Source organism: Acanthisitta chloris, unplaced genomic scaffold, assembly GCF_000695815.1.
Source record: "Acanthisitta chloris isolate BGI_N310 unplaced genomic scaffold, ASM69581v1 scaffold32499, whole genome shotgun sequence".
Taxonomy (NCBI): Eukaryota; Metazoa; Chordata; class Aves; order Passeriformes; family Acanthisittidae; genus Acanthisitta; species Acanthisitta chloris.
Genome location: NW_008691413.1, coordinates 12,663 through 26,283, shown reverse-complemented (window position 1 = coordinate 26,283; position 13,621 = coordinate 12,663). Strand labels below are relative to the sequence as shown.

At 49.0% G+C, this 13,621-nt stretch overlaps 1 protein-coding gene across 1 annotated transcript in view; it reads right to left on the bottom strand.

Annotated features, from left to right (window-relative positions):
- The window catches only part of GPATCH8 (G patch domain containing 8), a gene marked incomplete at its 3' end in the record, with an annotated part of 26,364 nt that extends 12,983 nt beyond the window's left edge, over positions 1-13,381 (bottom strand). Inside the window, 2 exon segments of the mRNA XM_009082218.1 lie at positions 6,964-7,036; positions 13,310-13,381.
- Between the last annotated feature and the right edge of the window lie 240 nt (positions 13,382-13,621).

Here is a 13,621-nt window from a genome sequence, read left to right as displayed (position 1 = left end):
CCCCCACTGCTGCCACACCAGGCCAGACATGCTCCTCACCTTCCTCCCAAGTGAAGGAGCTCTAAACACGTTTTACTGCGGCAGCACATGATAATCCGCTAGGATTTCCCTGTGGAGGGTGTGGAATCCTCTCCCCCCCAACTTTTGTCCCCCCAGGAGCAGGAGCCAAACTCCTCCTGACCCCCAGCCCTGCAGAGGTGCTCTGGCCCTCGCTGTGTCACCTGTAAGCTGTGAAAAGGACTAGTTGCGAAGAAAATTGACTTTGAACTAATCAAACTATGCTGGAGATTTTATTTGTTTTAAAAAAACATATCTTTAATCCACTCATAACCAGCCAAACAAAGCAAAATGGGGCAGACAAGCACTTTACTACCACAGCTTTTTGGGGGGGTTTATTTCTTTATCGTAAATTGTTCTTGTTTTGATTTTTACATCACAACTGGCACTGTTGGTTGTGATGTAACCCACTGAGAAAGCACTTACCTTCTCCGGTGCATACCTTGAGTGAAAAAACACAACGTTTACTTCCCTTATCATCACCCTCGTTTGGTGTAAACAACTGGTTTGTTATACACACATACACAGGTATTATACCTTTGGGCAAGAAGATCCACAGGTTTCAGTCATGCCAGAAATATTCCACTGCCATCGTGTGCAGAAGGGTAAGGCACCTCAAGTGCCTGGGAAGGCCTGGGGAGGGAGAACTGTGCCAGCATCAGCTCCAGCTCCTGCCCAGGCCACAGCCCCAGGGTGCCAGGGGAACTGCTCTGCTCTGGGGCTGTGAGCCTCAAGTACAGAGGCAATTTTGCTCAGACAAAACCCACTGAAGTCATTGCTTTCTGGAGTTGCCCAGGAATTTGGCAGGTACCCGTCAGGTCCCAGTTCAGTGCTCACACCGACCCGAGACGCTCCGGGCTGAGCTCCCTCGGGTGCTCTCTGACAACGCTTCTCTTGTGCCCAATGGTATAATACAGTAAGCAGTGACTGCAATTTTTAGCAAAAGGACCAAATCAAAGACAGGTTATAAAAATGACTTCCTAAGTGCAGTATCACTTTCATAACGTCTCAGCCAGGGATTTACTGTACGTGGCAAACCCAAACGGAATGGGTCGGCACCGAGTGCCAACGATCAATCATCTCGTTCATTGCCAAGCTTTTTTTTCCTTTTGGTTTTGGTTTGATTTTGGATTTGGTTTGGTTGGGTTCTGTTTCTCCAGCAATTGAGCTGTTTCCATGCAGCCTCATTGCCCTGGTAAACCCCTGAGGACAAACAATGCATCAGTACTTTTGCCTTCTAAGGCAGTCAAAGTTTGGGTTTTTTGGGTTGTATTTTTTTACATTCAAAAATCTAGTTGGAAATTGCAGTAGCAAGTGCTAGTGCCCATCGTGTTGGGGAGGGGAAAATAATAATCAAGTTTGGACAGTATTAGAAATTGATGCTTAAACTGATTTTGGCAGTTCTAACACAAACAAACATCCCTTCTTAGCAATACCCTTTAATGAACAAGGATCAGACAAGTGTGCATAAAGAAAGGAAAGGAAAGGAAAATGAAAGACCAAGCAGAAGGATGATGGCTACAACAGAGAAAGTAAGCCTAACATATTGGTGCACTGATGACAAAAGGAGTAATTCAGTCTGAAAATAAAAAATTACCACTGCTAAGTTTACCATCACCACAACAAGTCCAGGATCAAAACGCTGTAAAAAAGAAACACCATTTGTTAGGCAGAAACCATGAGGGGCAGAAAACAGGCCGTTTGGCAGGGAGGAGGGGGCACAAGACTAACAGGAGGCTCCTTGCTCACCCCTCCACCCCAGGACCATGCTCTGCCCTGCGGGAGACGCCGAGGCTCTGGCTCTGGGTGTGGGACAGGCTGAGCCCCTGCAACGAGGCACGGGAACAGAGCAGCATCTTAGGGCAGGTCCCAGCCTTCCTTCACTCTGCAGACCCCACACCAGAGAGGGTCAGTGTACAACACTTCCACACGCAGGGAAAAGCTCTGCCGAGAGGACAAAGCAGGAACTCCCGCAGGGATGGGAAAAACAAACAGCTCACACGTGAGTCACACCTTAGAAAATCCAATCTCAGAGTAAATTAAGTTTGGAATGATTCCCTGAATACAGAAATGGAATGACCAGCTGGACTTGTTTTGCTTTCCTCTTCCCTATCAAACAGGGAAACCTTTCTCCCAGCTTGTGGCAAACTGCTCAGCCCCAAAGAGACCCCAAGAGCTGCCTCCTTTCCAGAGCCCTTTCCAGCCAGGCTTCTCCACATCCCCACGGTTTGCACTGCACAAGGTGACTGGATATGCGCAAACACTTCCCCACCAGGGCTACAAATTCGTGAATCTTGGGGAAAGAGCCCAAGGCTCAAGGGCTCTGGCATCAGACAAGTCAGTGCACACCAGGCCTGTCGGTCCAGGGCCTGGATCCAGCTCTGGACACAGGGTGGATGCTGCTCTGCCTTTGGAATGGGAACACACCAGCTGGACCTGCCATCTGAGCCTGCCTAGGAACGCCAACATTGCCAACACCAGTGCACGTTTTGTTTCTAAACAGTCAAAACACAGAACAGTTTTCAGCCAGAACTCCTCCCTCAGCAGCAGCATCGTGGCAACAGAACCCCGGAATGGTCTGGGCTGGAAGAGACCATCTCATCCCACCCCATCCGACCCGGCCTGGAACACCCCCAGGGATGGGGCAGGTGCAAGAGGAGGTTGTCTCTGTCACAATAAACGTGCACAAAGCACAGTCTCACTGGCTACACACGCTCAAGCAGCCCATAAACTCACCACCTGTACTCAAGGGAGGGACCCTGCACACCCAAAAGCAAACGAGGGGACAACTGCCTCCCCCACAGCACACGGAGGCACCAAGAGAACCTCCCTCGGGCCTGTGGTCTGGGGGTTTTGACTGCTGTGATGACAGTACCTTCCACAGCCACAGCACTGGGTGTTTCCAGTTTCCACAGGAAAACATCCCTCTTAAACCACCGTGGTGATTCCTGTAGCAAACACAAGGATGGAGACGTTCCTCCATGCCAGAACTGAGGTTCCCATGAGGACATGTCCAGATACAAGAAGATAAGCCTGTTCACAGCTATTTCTTGGCTAAGACAGCTCAGTCATTCCATACCTAATGAATAACGGCACCGTTCGACCCTTTTATCTGCCGCTTCTCTCTTTTCCTCTGCTCAGTACAGAGCTGCAAAGCCCAGAAAGAAACCCAACACGGCTCCCTCCCTCCCTCAGCTGCTGATTGTTCCGTGCTCACAGGCTGACACACACCCACCGTCTGCCCTGCCAGATCAGAGGCTCCAGCAAACGCAAACACACGAGCAGCGGAGCCGGAGCCATTTGGCGAACGAGAGACAGCACCAGGATCCAAGAGCTTGGAATCCAAACCCTGAGCTCATCTCCCCGAGCTGCAGCTGCCAAGTGATCCCATTCGTGCCTGACCTCGGCTGCTCAAGTGGTCACAGCTCTGTTGTTGCTGAGGAGCTGTGCAGGCAGCACACACCGAGCAGTGCCCACGGCCACGCGACGCAGCCCTGGCCCAGGGACTCGGCTCACAGATGAGAATCACCCCAGGGTGAGGCTATTTCCTGCCCGAGCTGCAGGATCACTGCTTCACCTGCAGCTCTGGGAGGCTTCCAGCACTTCAGACGCTTCTGCTCCTTCGCTCTGCTCATCCCCAGCACCAAGAGGGAATGTTTTCCCTTGTCTGAACAGATTTCGGGAAGAACATGCCAAATAAGAACTGCACAGTAGTGATACTGAAGGGGGGGAGAGCTGACTATATTTATCACCACAGAATTTGCAAGTCAGAGCAGAAATCCACTTGTGCTTTTTTTTTAAAAAAAAACTGAAAACCATGCAACAAAAACAGTGTGATGGAGGAACTCAATTCCAGCATTTTCTAACTGGTTTGGCATACCTGACCTTGCCACCTGGTGAGACATACTAACAAGTCATACACATATATACACACCTTGTCACATATATTCCCTGTGAGGGTGGTGAGACATTGGCACAAGTTGCCCAGGGAGGCTGTGGCTGCCCCAACCCTGGCAGTGTTCACAGCCTTGATCAATCTGCTCTGCTGTCCCTGCCCAGGGAGCATCTGGATTGCCATTTGCCTCTCAGACATTCCACAAAGGATCAGGATAATCTCAGTCCTGGGAATACTGTGGGAATGTGAATTCAATCAATGCCTTTAAAGTGTCACATTAATCATCCAGGACAGGTCTGTGGCACAGGGACACTTGTCACATCACTTTGGGTACAGCTGCTGGAGCAGCCTGCAAAGGGCCAGAGCATTTCCTTAGGAGAGAACTTTAAAGAGGCAAACCTGGAAAAGTGTGTGGAGCTATTACAATTACTGGTTAAGGCCAAGCTAGACCTGTCCACTGAAGCTGATCAATCCTTTCCTCATGCCCAGTGAACACCACACCTCCCTCCTGCCCACTCTGCCCTCCCCAAGCCCTGAGCTCTCCCCTGACTCTGCTGCCACTGGGGAAGCAGCAGGATAACCTACTCAGCTTCCCCTGGTCTAATTGAGATTAAACTACTGGCTTTAGCCTCCCAGATCCACCTCTAAAGTGCTATTACTTCCTATTAAACATCTAAATCCTAAAGCAAAGAGGTTTTCAGCACAAGTATTTTTTAAGCAAGACTTGTCAGAAGAATTGACAGGGAAGAGGCAAAGAGCTTATAAAAGTATCTGCAAAGGTATGACTGAAACGATACCATTGCTGCACATCAGTCTCCTGGCTCCTCATCACACTGCCTTAACCTGATGGGAAATGCTCATTCCAGGAGAAATCATTAGGGTGCTGGAGTTCAGATCCCCCTCAGCCCCTGACTCCCCTCCTGCCTTATGTACCTCCTCATTTAGCCACAGTCCTCAGGCTCATCTGGCACAGCACTTCCCACCAAGGTCAGGCACTGCTCTTAACCGAGGGTTTGCTAGGTTTATTTCCTTAGCAGACCACAACATTCTGATCATCAGCTACACACGTTCCCCAAAGACAAAACAGGCTACAGTCCCCATTTTCTCACCTGTCAGAGCACAACCATCACACGTCTCTATGGCAAAGTGGTTCCCTGAGCCACACTTCCAGATTAAAAAGGCTCCCTGTCAACTGGCAACCCCCTCTCTCTCCTGCTTCTCATCCTCATTAGCAAGTTGGAGCACCATTTCCAAAGATAACACAAGCTGTTTGTGGGGAAAACACGTGAAACACATCAGGAGCAGAGAGGAGCAGAGGAATGACTGTGCTGAATTCGTTATGAGCATCCCTGGGCCAGAGCTGCAGCTCCTCCGTGCTCAGACTCAGCAGAGCTCTCCCACCCCACGCCCAGCAGGGATGAGCTCCAGGCAGAGCACAGCTGCTCTGGGGACAGCTGTGTGGCTCAGGACACAGACTGTGTGTTCCCTCACCCCAAGGGCTCAGCTCTTCTCCTTACCCACAGTTACACCACGAGGCACCTGTCCCAGCTGGTACAGAACGACTCTGCGCCAGGAATTCTGCACAGGATGAGCCACTTGGTACCACCACAGCAGGTTTTTACCATCAGCCACTGGCAGGTGTGAATGTCAGGCTGTTTCAGCTAGCGTGGAGAGACAGCTCAGCACTCACTGCTGGATGACACCCACAGCACACAGGGTGAAGGGAACCACCACAGGCACAGCCCTGCAGGGTGAAGCTCTTGCTGAGCACCACAAGAGTCTGACTGCAGGTGTCATGCAGCATCCCTCTGGGATTCCCCAGGCTGAAGAGGGAGCTCCAGTGCAGATGAACATCCAGAATGAAGTGACGTAACAATCACACACTGAACTCATCCACTTCCTTTCAAATCCCAGTCAGGTGCATGGAAAAGAAGATGAAGGAAGTACCAATTCCATACACGTAACCCCAAATTTCTGAGGGTTTGATGCCAGGACCTTCTGCAGGAGTCAGACACCACATCCACAGCTCGAGGCTGCTTGGAGGGTTCTGTGCTGCACCCCCTTCACCACAGGCTGTGCAAGACGTCGGCCTCAAACACAGCACCAAGCAAGAAGAGCCAACAGGGACACTCCTACACCTCTGCAGAAACCTCTCCTGGGCTCCTCTGAGCAAGGGAGTGTAGACAAGGGGAAGAACTTTTGCTCTGCTCCTCCATTCCCAGTACACATCACTCTTCAAACTAATAGAGTAAGATTAAAACTAGATGCAAATGTTTCCTTCCTGACATTTTATATTTGGATTTGGGGACAATCTAAGATTCATGCAGAAAGGTCACTGGATGATGAAATAAACAGCTCTAAGGGCTCACTCGTGGCAGTCCAACCAAAGCTCCCAGGTCTTCAGACCAAGGGTATGGGAACATGAGGGAGTCACTCTGAGGAACTCCGGGCAGGTCAGAGCTTCTGACACTTCTAGAGGTTTCTACAGAACTGGGATTGAGTGTGACAGGAAGAATTTAGGCTCAGGACAGCAGGAGGTCCAGGTGCACTGGTTCAGCTAGCACTGAGTCCCAGGGAGATTTGCTAAATCCCTGAGAGGTGAGTGGAGCCCAGGAGTGAGCCTGTCCCACCCAGGAGAGCCTCTGCCACCCCCTCCCAGCTCCCCTGGGCCCTTCGCTCGCCTCTAGCAGCTTCTGACCCCTGAGAGTCAGCAGAGCCACCTCAGACCTTCAGTCCTTCCACCACCACAGCATCCAGGCAGAGCAGCTCGGCCCAGAGCTGCAGGAGCAGTGAGTGTGCAGCAGTGAGTGCCTCCTCGTCCCCCCAGCCCAGCAGGTCTGACCTGCAGCGAGCAGCTCCCACCAGCACACAGCCAGGGAGCAAACTCAACAGAGCACTGCTCTGGGGACACAACAGCACAAAGAAATCTCATCTAGGAACAAAAACAGACACCGTTCGGTTAAAGGCTGAGGCTGGTGCTGAAGGGCTCAGACACGAGCGACTGGACTTACCCTGCAGCGACTTTCCCAATCCCTGGCCCAGCTTCCAGCCATGTTTCTGGAGCAAGCGATGTCCAATATTATCCTGACAGACAGAACAGAGAAAACAAACCAAAAATATTCCAATAATATATTCTTCCCTTCCCGCTGACATTTAAACATGTGATGAGCAAGAGAGTTTTTCTACATAGATATGCATGCAAAAAATGCTACTGAAAAGGCAATAAATGCCTAATAAAAGGGAAAAGACAAATGTCAAAAATTGCTGGCTAGAATTTTTCCAGGGGGATGGGGATCAGGGATCACTTTCTGATGGTGTGCTGGGCAACTTTTGTGCATCACAGTTCAAATAAAGGAAAAAATAATCATAAAAAAAAATAAAGGCAATGTGGGAGAAAATAAAGTGTACCAATAAAAATTGACAGTAAAAAGCACAAAATCAAGCTATTTATACAATCATATCCATCACCTAGACAGCACCACTTCAGATTTATTTTATTTTTTTGGTAAAGAAAATCTACCACAAGTTTAGTCATTTGGTTTGTGTCAGGCTTTTGTAATACTGAGTCAGTTGTAAGTGCAAGACTGCCCCACCACTAGAAACCAAAACACAATCAGAGCAAAATCCAGGCTAGACTCGATTGGGTTTTTTATATATGTATATATATATAAACTAGCATGCAGCCAATATTAAACTGAAAAAACAGTGAGGTTAGTAAACCAAAATAAAATCAACCAAATAAAATGAGCTCAAGCACAGACTGGGTGATGCATTTCACATGTAAACTAACAAAAATACTAGGATGTTAGAATGAAACAGGCCTAGCAGTAAGTTACCAGCAAGGAACCATTAGTGCATGTAGGGGAAACAATAAGCATAATGTCTCATCTTCCCCTAAAAAAAAAAAAACCCAGCTGTTTTGGAGCAAGTGGAAAAGTCCTGATGCAACAATTGAGGGTCAGCTTTGGGGCTGGGCAGGGCTGGTGTGCCCAGAGCCCAAGGGCTCACAGCACCCCAACAGCTCAGCCCTCCAGGACCAGTTCCCCCAGTGACAGGGAGCACCTTCTGACCACAGACTCCCCCAGGTCAGGGGTACACCAATTCTCACACCCTGAGATGCACAGAAATACCCTGGGAAGCCACAACACCCAGGGGTGCATGGAACCTTCAAAAATCATCCCATATTTGCTGCAGGTTTCTTCAACTGAACACCCAAGTCAGCAGCAGGAACCAGATTTGCAGTGGCTTTGTCACTCCCCATTGGAGAAAACAGCCACAGGGCTGGCAGAATCAGCTTGGAAGGCACAACCTGCTCAAAGATATTGGCTGCATGGATATGTTTTTCCTCAAAAAGTTGCTATCAAGTAGAAATTTACTTCTTTGTAAAGCAAGATGCTGTCTGGCTGGATTTGTCAATAGTCTGTGTCTTTCCCAGCTCTCTCCCAGGACATAATTAGGACTACATGGAAAAAAAAAAACCCAATTAAACCAGGAGAAGTAAGGAGATGTCTGGGGATAAAAGCTTAAATGCCAAAAAAAAGGGGGTGGGGAAAATAAACCAGGGAGACTCTTCATCACGTGTGCCAGGAGAGGAGGAGGACTTACCTGGGGCACACCTGCCCTGCAGCCTGCCCAGGCTGGGGCACTGGGATAAGGCCCTGATTGTCTGCCCAGACAAAGCCTCTTTGACTGTGCTCCCCAGCCAGGCTGACCAGAACGGCTGCGTTTTCCCACAAAAACCAACCCCCAGAGGACACGGAGTACTCTGCGCTCCCGGCCAAGAGGAGATGAGACATTGTGCTGACTGTGTTGTGTTATGAATGCACTAAAATAAAGACAGATGAAGCAGTAATGCTATTTCCAAAAGCAGTGCAAGTGGAGTGAAAGCATTTCCATACGAACCTGGCTTTAAAAACTGGGCTGTCAAAAGAACAGTTAAATGTAACACAAAGTAAGAAACTGTCCAATCACTAATGGTAGGTTTTTTTTTCTTTTGCTTTGTTTTCAATTCACTGCTTGCAAGTAATGTATTTATTAAAGAAGAGTGAAAAGCATAAAATAAATTCCACAAGTCAAGACCAGCTGGGAGATTCAAGAGCGGTGTGTTGTGACGGACACAGTGAAGGGGGAACACATGTTAAGGGGAAAAAGAAAAATTTAGAAGGGTTATACACATTAGCACCACTTTTACAGAACCACTCAAGAGGATGGGCAGGAGTTGTTCGACAGCAATCGGAATTAGGCCTCGACATTGTCTCAGTTCCCAGGATGGGGGGGGTCCCTCCCCAGTCTTTTCCAGTTGTTTGTTTGTGCAGTGGATCTATTTCCTGACTTCCAATCTGAAATGGAATGGAGCATCTTCTGCCTCACTGAATAGAGAGCAACTCTGATAATTTGGAGTCACATTTGAGTGGGGGCCTGGTCCTTATCCTCCTCGTTTCCAGCTCCTAAACTGGTGCTCTCTGCCTGGATGTTTAGGTGTTGGAAGGACTAAAGCCAGGGCTGTTGGCACAGAGACACGACATGGGGCTGGTTAAACTGGAGCTGCTCAGCAGGGATCGTGTCTGGTTACATATGGACAACTCTGCATCAATGATAAGGCCTGAGTTTTCCAGGAGTTTAGGAAATGACTCCACCTTCCTGGAGCTGCTTTGGAAAAACCTAACCCACAGTGATCTGCTCCACCAGCTCAACCAATTCCCTACCCCCGACAAGGTGTCCTTGGTTGCTTTCCGTGGGGATCGGTGATTCCTGAGCAGGATAGCCCCAAAATTTCTGGCCAATAGGAGAAAATATTCTGTACCATTAAAGCTGGGCAGAAGAACCCAAAGCCTCTGATGCTGCTGCCTGTGGGACACAACCTACAGCTGCACTGGGGATAAACTAAACACCTAGTTTTGCCTAGCACAGGTTTTCCACGAGATCCCCACGTATCCTGTTCCCATCGCCCACCCCAGCTCCAGCAGGATCCATGCATCCCTTGAGTGGATTGTAAGCTGTGCTGACTGTGTATTGAGGAATCTATAAGCAAGGATTGGATGCTACTGGGTGAACCCATGCAAACAAGAGGTTGAAAAGATTCCCAAAACAAAACCTAGAGCTCACTACAGATGACACAATGAAGACCAGAGAGAAAAGCCAAATAGTAATGCTACACCATTCAGCTTCCAGAAGCACATTATTTATAGCACTGTCCACATATGGCTGCTGCTAAATGTCAAATCAGCAGCCTCATCAAATGACACTTTGGAACTAGTGGAGTCCACAGATCCGTACAGATATCCAGTGCGACACATCCCGGGTCAGCCCGGCCAGGCTGCAGCAGCCTGTGGTGCCACACCACTGCCAGCTGCAGCCTGGAGCCTGAGGGGCTCGAGGACCTCCTTGTGTGACCAAGCAGCATTAGAGGGGGAAGGACATTTGTTAGTTGTGACAGGACAAGCTAAGAGCTCCGGGCTGAGCGGGCGATGGACCTGCGCGGCGACGGCGGCTCAGCCCCGACACTGCCTGCACGGCCAGGGGTGTCTCCTACTCCATCTGCACTGCTGGGACGAGAAAACCAGGAATTCACGGCCACGAGATCCCACAAACATGGAGAGATCAGGAATCAACGTGAAGCGAATCTGGAGTCTGTTAAAGCTGCAATACTTGGTGACTTCCCATCCCAGTCCCTGAACTCGGTGCACTCAATGCTTCATCCCAAAGGCATGCACTGGGAAAAAGGGTGAGGTGCTCTGGGGTTTCAAGGCCACCAGGCAGCAGTGGCTGCACTGACGTGAGTCAGTGTGAGTGCAGCATCTTTCAAAGCACGAGGAAAAAGGTCACTTGTGGGGGAAAAAAGCATCTCAGTATTTGCAGCTCTGAAGAGTCCATTGATATGAAATATTGCCTTCAATTTGGTCATGGAAAATAGCTGCAGCCTCCTTCGGGCCACGTCCATCCCTAGCTCCTGGCAGCTCTGTTTTCCATAAATGTCCTCTGGTTCTAGTCCCATGTTTCAGCCCAGACATCTTTGGCCTAAACAAGCTGCACACAGCAGGATTTCCACAGGAACAAAAGCACCAGGAGGCTAATTGAGGACACATTTCAACATTGTAATGATCTGTAGACTCCCAAACCTATTTTCCAGCCACCTTTGAGTTGCATGCTGTAGCAGTACAGTCAGCACCTCTCAACAGATAATGCTGCAGAGATGGATCTCACGTCAGTGGGGATGTCACACGGACACAGATCCTGTGCCCAGGGGTCTCCAAACAGCTACTTGGGGGCTTTGGGCATTTGCTCATCACTGAGATGTGAGAAGCTACAAGGAACATGTTTAAGACTATAGAATAACCAAACCTTTTACCTGGGAGGTGCTCGGACCTCCCAAGGATGTTTGCCATCCAAGTGATGTCCATCCTGGGAAGTATGGGCTCCCCCATCACTCTGAGCAGATTTCCTGGAAAAGGCCACTTGGATTGCTAACACAGAACTGGGTAAGGGCTACAAACCAACTTGGTAATACTGAAAACATTTAGGGGTGTGGCAGTTACAAAATATAGCCCTGTCCTTACTCCTTCCCTCTCCAAGGATATTATATGCTCTGGGTAAGGAAACAGCATCAAATACAAGGAAAAACTAGAAAAAAGCAGGATGAACTCTCTCTCCTCCCAAAGTCCCAACCAATCCCTTGTCCTCCCTGTCTGGCTGCTTTCAAATTTAACCTGTGCCTGAGCTGCACACACTAAAACCTACCAAAAAGTTGTAACGATGACTAATGTCCTGACATTTGGATGGTGACATAGATATGAATAAAATATCAAAGCCATAACTTTGTTTAATTTTGCTGCTGCAGCTCAGCATCAATCAGACTGCACAGAGCTTTATGGCTGCACTGTGCTGGGCCCAGGGCACCTGTCCACGCCTCAGACACTCCGTGGGCAGCAGATCCCCTGGGATGTAATTGTGACCTCCTGTTTGGGAAAACACTTTGGATATCAGACAACCAATCCAGTCTGTAGCAGCACTTGAATCGGTTTGAGGGGCTAATTTCAAGCCTGGCTCTGAGAGGCTTCCCACAAATATTCCCCATTTCATTGGTATCAACCAGGAGTGAAGCTTGGCATTTCAATTCAGATCCCCAAATCACACAGGCAGGACTGAAGTATTCAGGAGAACATTGAATACCAACTCCCATCTCTGCAGCATTATCTCATGCGTCATCGATTACTGCCATGCCTAAATCTAGCATCATGCCAGCACATTAAGACAGTAGGTACTATATGCAGTGTTCACTGGACCAGAAGAACAGAAATAAGAAGGGGGAAAGGAAACCCTAGAGAAGAAATTAAAAGGCAGACCGTGCAATACAAACCAGATCATGGCTGCTTAGCTAATATGGGCCAACTGCTGCGGAAGAAAAACGTCGAACACCCCGAGTTGGGTAAGTTTTTTGTAAACATCTAACACGCACACAAACACACACAACACCAACCTACACACCGAAGGAAAAGAGGTAGTGAGCTCGGGCTAACACAAACACTAGGTCTCTAAGTGCTGACTAAGGTGAGGAATTTTGTAAGCGAGAGCTTAATTCATAGGGAAAAAACACTTAACAAGTAGCTTCTTAGCAAAAATCTAGTCACTAAGTATCCCTTGATTAGTCGCTACAAGTTTTCTTGCTTGTTGCAAGAAACTGCTAATGAAATTAGCTAAAGTGCCAGAGTTGGGTCCAGTCTGGGCTGAACCAGCTCTTGTGCCGAAAACCAGCAGAAGGTGCTCTGCAAAGAGAAAAATTCAGAAGCTCCAAGAAGCTTAAAAAGGTAGAACTAAGCAAAGCTTCAATTTTGCCCATCTTAGGGCTGCAGTGCCCCTGGTTCAAGGCAAAGCAAAGCTCTACAGGAAGGCCCAGGGCAGGGGAAGGGCTGCTGGAGCTGGACTGACTGCACTGATCCCTCTCTCCAGGCTTCAGGTGTCATTCTAGCACGTTAACACACCAGTAGTACTCCAAAAACATAAACTACGAAGGATCAGAACACATTTCACTACACTATTCCATCAGGTTCACATAGGAGTTAAGCTGATTTTTCAAAGCAAAGTATAAAAACTTAAAAGAAATCTCTATGAATGAATGCACTCTTCAGTAACTCCTGAGACATGATGAACTCACATCTCGAGTCACCCCTGGCTTTGGAACTGCTTGGAGGTCAAACCCCAGGCCCACTGAAGCTCAGCATGCAATTTACCACAAGGAATTAACCCTTACTGACAGCAAGGTGCTCACTCCTATCAGCTGGGACTGCATTCACAGCAAGGACCATCCGAGCAGGGCCTGGGCTGGGGTGGGAGGCTGATGTGGGGAGGGAGGTGTCTTACCGATTCGATGGGTTTGTCGAGAGACGCCTGCTCGATCTCCAGGTGCCCCTCCTCGTACTGATCAAAGTGATTGCCCTGCAAAACAACAGTGGGGTCAGCTCTGGGCACGGATTCCACAGCACCAGGAACCAACCTGTGTGCCAGCTACAGCACAAAACACACCACGGAACGGTAAAGGGTGGGCAAGGACCTTGGAGACCATCCAGCCCCAACCAGATGATCCCTGGGCAGGGACAGCTCCCACAGAGCAGGTTGCTCAAGGCTCCATCCAACCTGTGCCCGTGTCTCACCACCCTGGAGCATCCAATACCT